Raw genomic sequence first — 7,449 nt, forward strand, 5'->3', positions numbered from 1 at the left:
CTTACCTTCATATTGTTGGTTCAAGGATATTCTGCACACTACATCATTCTTCTAAGTCACAGCTGGACCCACCTCACAGGGTGTCTGTTGTGGGGAGGGGAAGGGAAAGGAGTTTGTAAGCCGCTCTGAGACTCCAAGTGAAGGGCAGGGTATAAATCCAATCTCCTCCTCCTCTCCTCCTCCTGGACCTCATTTGAAGGAGTGAATTGGGAAATTATACACTTGGAAAAGGAGAAATTAACCCACTTCTAGCCCAGCAGAATGACTTGTAATTTACTTTCTGTATTACATCTTTAATTTACTGAGTCTGCATTACTTTCTATATTATACTTTTTAACACACACAATGAGGTGGAGAATTACCAGAGTGTGATGTGGCTGAATGTAACTCAGTAGAAAATGAAGCTAGGAGTCTCAAACTTGACCACCAGCTTGAAGAGTTGCAAAAAATGAAGAGAACTGGAGCGTCCTAGCCAGGGGTCATTTCGTAGAAAAAGAAAATGAAGAGAACTGGAGCGTCCTAGCCCAGATTCTCTCTTGCCTGGGTAACCTTGGCTCAGTCACACACTCAACCTAACCTGCCTCAGTGGGTTATTGTGAAGATAAAATGTGGGAGAGAAAAATTATGTAAGACACTTTAGGCCTACATTAGAGTGAAAGGTGGGGTATAAATGAATTAAATCTACATCTAAGATGATTTAAGCATGTATTTCAAAGCATTTTTGCAAGTGTCATAACTCTTGTGCAAGAGCTTGACTTAGGCCAGTGAACTTCTATGCAATGTGTAAAATGGCCATTTGAAGTAAGTATAATCCAGATAAAGCCAGTTTGGTGTAGTGGTTAATTCTGCGGACTCTAATCTGGGAGAACCGGGTTTGATTCCCCACTCCTCCACTTGCACCTGCTGGATGGCCTTGGGCAAGCCATGGTTCTGGCACAGCTGTTCCCTCAAGGACAGTTCTGCAAAGAGCTCTCTCAGCCCCACCTACCTCACAGGGTGTCTGTTGTGGGGAGGGGAAGGGAAAGGAGTTTGTAAGCCGCTCTGAGACACCTTTGGGTAGTGAAGGGCGGAGTATAAATCCAATCTCTTTTTCTCCCCTGTGCAGGCCCTCAGCTGCAACCAATATAGGGTAAACCTAAATACATAATATAGGGTAAGGCTTGCCTCTGTACTCCCAACTTGGTTTTCCAAGGGAGTCTCCCATCCAAGTACTAACCACAGTCAACCCTGCTTAGCTTCTGAGATCTTACAAGGTTGGGCTTGCCTGGGCTATCCAGGTCAGGGCAGACCTATCTCCTTTAATAGAATTCTCAACTAAAACTTTATTTCAGAGAATGTCCATGAGGTAATTCATAGGGAAATGAATTCTGTTGTATCCAGAGAGAGAATAGTAAGGTTCTGTATCTCATTTGATGGTTTCTTTACCGCCTTGTTCAAAAGCAGACTACAAGACAGCATCAAGCCATACATAAATGATTGAATATACTACCCCCTTGACTAATTCATTGAATTAGGGTTTAATTTTTTTTAGAATTCTTCTAAGAGATTTGAAAGTACTCCTGCTGCTTAATCCTCAACAATCTTGCTTTCCCCTTGTGGTAAATGTGGTTTGGTATACTACGGCTGCTCTGACACTGAGCTACCAAAGTCTTAGAGAAACATGTGAAGGGAAAGTTAAGATTTTAGCTACACATTCAGAGCTTTTGGAGCCGGCCCATACTTTAATTTGGTAACCATGTTTGTTGCCAGCCACACCAGGGCTATAGCTGTGTTTCCCATAGCAAATATGTAACGTGGATGACAAATCCTTGAATACCCACATACAAGCAACCTGGGAAATTCAGATGAATCAGAACACTCAGGAATGGAAGCACATGTCGAATGGAAGCACATGTCAAGCAACTATTGTTCAAATATTACATGCTACTGCAGAAAACATGGGCATTTTTTAAAGAAAGCTCAACGCTGATGCTGAGTTATTTAGCCTTTACAGTCTTCCAGTTCTGCACTAACTCTCAGCACAAACAAAAATTTGAGCAGGCTAGAAATGCCCCCCATTATTACATTTTATATAATATAGCTCATTCCCCCACCCAAAGAGTTTTCACCTGGCTTGTAATATCAGGGCACGCACACTGAGAGGGCCATATGCAAGGGACTTATTGATGCCTAGAACAGTAGTTTCTACGACCAACCCCAGTCAGCAGCCACTTGGAAATTCAGCCAACCTTTCCAAGCACATCTGGGAGAAAGAATCTAAGGATCTGGCCAGCAATCCAAGAAAGAAACCAACCAAGATAACTGGCCTAAAAAGAGGAAGCATTCACCAAACAAACGGCAGCTTGGCCAGGTAGTCTGAACACAAAGTTCAAAGAACAATGAGACTATCACTAAGAGCAAGAGACCAACCTCAAAAGAACTTAACAAGAATCATCAGCTGATGCCACTTGTCCGGAATTTCATCCTATATTACAAAACAGAGAAATTCTGTGGAGAAAACTGTATCAATTAATAATACATCTGAGCTGGACAAATTAGTGTTCTAAATCAGGAAGTTACAGATTTCAGGCACACCACCAGATCTCTTCCTCTCCCCCCCCCCCCCCCTTTTTTTTTTCGCCCCCCCGTTTAATTTTTTAAAACATTTTCCTGCATTTCTCATGTGGCTCAAGGCTATCTAAAATTCCAAAAATAAAAAACATACAAAACACTGAAAAATCCCACTTATCTCCCAAGAAAATGCCTGAATTTAAAGTCCTCACGAAAGGCCATACAGTGCCTCCTAAGAATGTCTAAAGGTGGTGCTTTCATCACTTCCTCAGGGGGGCTTGTTCCACAAGGTGGGAGCCACTATAGAAAAGGAACAGGCTCTAGTGGATGCCAAGGAGGCCATCTTAAATTGGGGAACAACTAGAATGTGGAAATCAGAAGAATATAGGTGGCACACAAGAATATGTCAGGAGACACAGTCCTTTAGATATGACAGGTCCAAGGAAACCAACATCTTCCAAGTGTGCAGGAGGCAAGTCAAGCCAACCCTCCTCTGGATTCAGAAAAAGCAACCAGCAATTGCCTATCTAAATTATACTGAATATTACTGATATTCTAAAATTAGTGAGAGCGTTAAAAAGAGAATCACCATTATGGAGAAGCAATATAAAGGCAAACTTCACACGTTGCTTTCATGTGTTATATTGACTCTATTGCCCTTGCTAAATTAGCCTTTGAAACTGAATTTTTAACTAGAGGCCCTTTACTCCCCCCCCCCCCCCCGACAATGTGTGCTTTCAAAAAGGAAACTTACATCTTACCAGGGGTCAAAGCACGTTTTCTTTTACTAATTTCACAGCATCCCAATGAGGTGAGGCTTGTGAATTACTACCCTCTTTGAAGATACAAGTAGGAGCTGCGGTGGCTCAAGTGGTTAAGACGCTGAACTGCAGGCTGTGGAAAGTCAGTATCTCAGCGGTTCAAGACCCGGGGGCCGCAAGACAGGGTGAGCTCCTGTCTCTAGTTCCAGCTCCTGCCAACCTAGCAGTTCGAAAGCAAGAAATTGCAAGTAGATAAATAGGTACCACTTCGGTGGGAAGGTAACAGCGTTCCGTGCGCCTTGGTGTTTAGTCATGCCGGCCACATGACCACGGAAACGTCTTCGGACAGCGCTGGCTCTTCGGCTTTGAAACGGAGATGAGCACCGCAACCCTAGAGTCGGATTCGACTGGCTTTCGAGCAAGGGAACCTTTACCTTTACCTTGAAGATACAAACAGATCTCTCTCACTATAACTCCTCAAACTAAGGCATAATTTCATCCAAGTATTTTAAAATTGCTCCCAGACTTAGATCCTTCACTTCATAAAGGCTTTAAATTGAGTTTGCTGCACAGAGCAATTTAGCTGTTAATCTGGCTCAAGTAAAACCTAAGCATCCAGCTGGGACAACGTTCTGATAAATAGGCAGCAGTTCAGAGCACAAACAATGCAACCACCTCAAGTTTTAGAAATTCAGTTTAGATGTGATACTGGTTGGGTTACAATAACACCACCTAAACAAGCCACAGTAATTGCGAGAGGAAATTCTGCAGATTTGTGTAGATTTGGGACTAGACCCAACTGCATAAAAATTAGATAGTATGTGGTAGTCACCAGTTACCACATAGGTCTGGTTTAGACCTTTAGCAGACCACTGAGAATATTTTCATGGTGGAAAATGGTCACATACCCTTCCCCCATGCAGACATCACACATGTGAGCAGTTTCCTAGCCTGGGGTGTATGTGTCGTAGCCTGGTTGGTCCACGACAGGGGGATTGCAAGTCAGATGCATGTGAACAATCCTCACAGATATCAGATACGTGAAGACAAATGCCTTCTGCTTCACTACATGAATATCTTTATCTGTAAATACCTAATACCATAATCTATTTTAGTACTCAACCAAGCGTTTACGTTAATGCTACATCAAACATCATCTTCTCAATGTAACAGTCAGGTATTAATCTGGCAATAATTTAACTGGAATTATAGAACTGTTCAACGGGTTTATTGGGAATCATGTGTAAATCATGCATTTTTAAGACACATATGGTAGTCCTGTCCATTAATAAAAAGGTTTTGGAAGATATGTATTTCTGGCAACCAATCATATGAAAGATCCAAAAATCTCCTAGCTCTTCTAGGAAAACCAGTACCATCTGACCATAAAAATGATTCATGATATTTTAATACAGGTGAAAATGCTTATTGCTAATAACTGTCCAAGTGCGAAGAATCTGTACATCAAGTAATGGATTAATAAGGTTGGGCAAATATTTAAACTTTCCAAATTAAAAGAACGTGTACATCTGAGAAAGAGGAAACAACTAAAACCTACCTTTCATAAACGCTGACAACCCATTATTGACTGTGTATACATTAAAAATATGGATTAAGTATTAATTTTACCAGTGATCTTCCTTTTTAAAGCAAAGGTTACAATTTGGTTTAATAAAAATATTTTTATTTATATACTTTATATTTTGTATGTGTGTGTGTATATGTATCTTTAATGTGAATGTTATGGGAATTCTATAAACATAAGCATGCTGAAAACTATTTCTTTATTTTTTTATATAATATTCTGTTTATTAAATTTCCAGCAGATTTTCCTCACTCAAAGTAAAACAAAATTACAAACCGTAAATGTACATATTAACAGAGATCTTCCACCATATAACATAAATAATTCCATATTTGGCACCCATAAAATAAAATTACATTAATTTGAACCCAATCTTGACTCTTTCAACCAATCATAAAATTTTTTCCAGTACTTCTCATACTTTTCCAGGTTTCTTTCTTCTACAATATAAGTTAGTTTCTCCATTTCTGCGATATGAAATAGTTTACTAATAATCTCTTTAGAAGGAATATTTTTCTCCTTCCATCTTTTTGCGAATACAATTCTCGCTGCCGTTAATATCTGCATAATTAGATATATCTCTTTTTCCTTAAATGTATCGGGTAACACATTTAACAAACAGCATTCTGACATCAAAGGGAAATCTTTACCGAGCATTTTATCTATAATTTCTTTCACCATAGCCCAATATTGTTTTGTTTTAGTACAGAGCCACCACATATGGTAGAAAGTACCGGTACAAAAATTACACTTCCAACAGTTTCTTCCTATCTTCCCGTTAAATTTGTTTAGTCTAGCCGGAGAGATATGCCACCTGTAAAACATCTTTATAATATTTTCTTTAAAAGCACTTGTTCTTACAAATTTTATATTTCTTGTCCACACTTTTTCCCATTGTTCAAAACTCAAATTGTAACCCATATCTTGTGCCCACGCTATCATTGATGGTTTTATCTGCTCATCTGCCATTTTCCACTCTAACCAGAAGTTATACATTTTTTAATGAATTTTTCTTTTGTACTCATCCAGATCTTATCTAATACAGTCTGAATTGCATAGATACCCACTTGTTTATCTTTTGTCCATCTTGAGGTAAGTTGATTTTTTCCCCCACCACATCAAATTAGTACCTTGTTCTTTAAGGAGTTTTTCCAATATTAACTCTCCCTTTGACTCTAAATATCTTCATACCTCCATTTATGATATTTAATATACAATGAAGGTTTATCAAAAGCTTCTATGTGCGAGAGCCACCTGGGTAACCTTATAAAATATTTTATTTTTATCTCCTCCCAAACTTTATATAAAGCAGCTCTAACCGCTCTAATAGTATGTTGTTTTAAAAGGGTGGCCAGCCTGCCTTTGTTATACCACATATAAAAATGCCATCCCCTCTGTATATCATGTCCCTCCAGATTCAATAATCTTTTATCGTCTTGTACAATCCAATCCCTTAACCAGTTCATAGCCGCTGCTCTATAATATAAGGCCCAATCCGGAGGTGCTAATCCAACTCTTTGTTTTCTTTCTTGTAAATATTTTAACTTTATTCTTGGCCTTTTTTGTTGCCAAATAAAATCCTTTACTAACTTTTCCAGATCTTTGAAAAACATTTGATTTCTTAAGATAGGGATGGTTTGGAACAAAAAAAGAATACGTGGTAAAACATTCATTTTTATCGTTGACACTCTCCTCTCCCCATCAATGAAATATGTAAATCTCTCCAAGTTTCTAAGTCCTTTTTTATATCTGAAATTAATTTTTTATAATTGTCATTATACAATGAGCAACACCTGTTCGTCAGTAATATACCTAAATATTTTACCTTCTTCTGTATTTCGAAGCCTGAAAGATCTTGAAGTTGTTTTTCTATATTTCCTCTAGCATTTTTTAATAAAATCTTTGTTTTCTTTTTATTTATTTTTAATCCTGCCACTTCAATATTTTCTTTTAAGGCAGAAATTAATTTATCCAACGAGTTTTGTGGTTCTTCCAAAATAACAGTCATATCTTCGGCAAAAGCTTGTACTTTATAATTTTCCCCTTTTATCTCTAGACCCTTAATTTCTTTATCATTTCTAATACATGTTAAGAGAATTTCTATAGCAAAAATATATAGAAGTGGCGATAACGGGCAACCCTGACAGGTACCCTTTTGAATTTCAATGTTACTTGTCAAATCTCAATTTATTGTTATTTTAGCTGTTTGTATATCATAATTTTTTTTTACCATTCTCAAAAATTTCTCTCCACAATCCCAATATTCCAACTTTTCTAATACAAAGTTCCAATTAATATTATCGAATGCTTTCTCAGCGTCAGCAAATATTAATGCCATTGTTTTTTCCGGGTGTTGTTCATAAAATTCTAACACATTTAAGATTGTTCTTACATTATCCTTAATCTGCCTCTTCGGCAAGAAGCCTGTTTGGTCCTTATGTATAACTTGACGAAGAACCCTCTTAAACCTGGCCGCTAACACATATGCATACATTTTATAGTCAGCGTTGAGGAGTGATATAGGCCTATAATTACGTATTTCATTTCTTTCTG

Source organism: Gekko japonicus, unplaced genomic scaffold, assembly GCF_001447785.1.
Source record: "Gekko japonicus isolate JY-2015 unplaced genomic scaffold, Gekko_japonicus_V1.1 scaffold79, whole genome shotgun sequence".
Lineage (NCBI taxonomy): Eukaryota > Metazoa > Chordata > Lepidosauria > Squamata > Gekkonidae > Gekko > Gekko japonicus.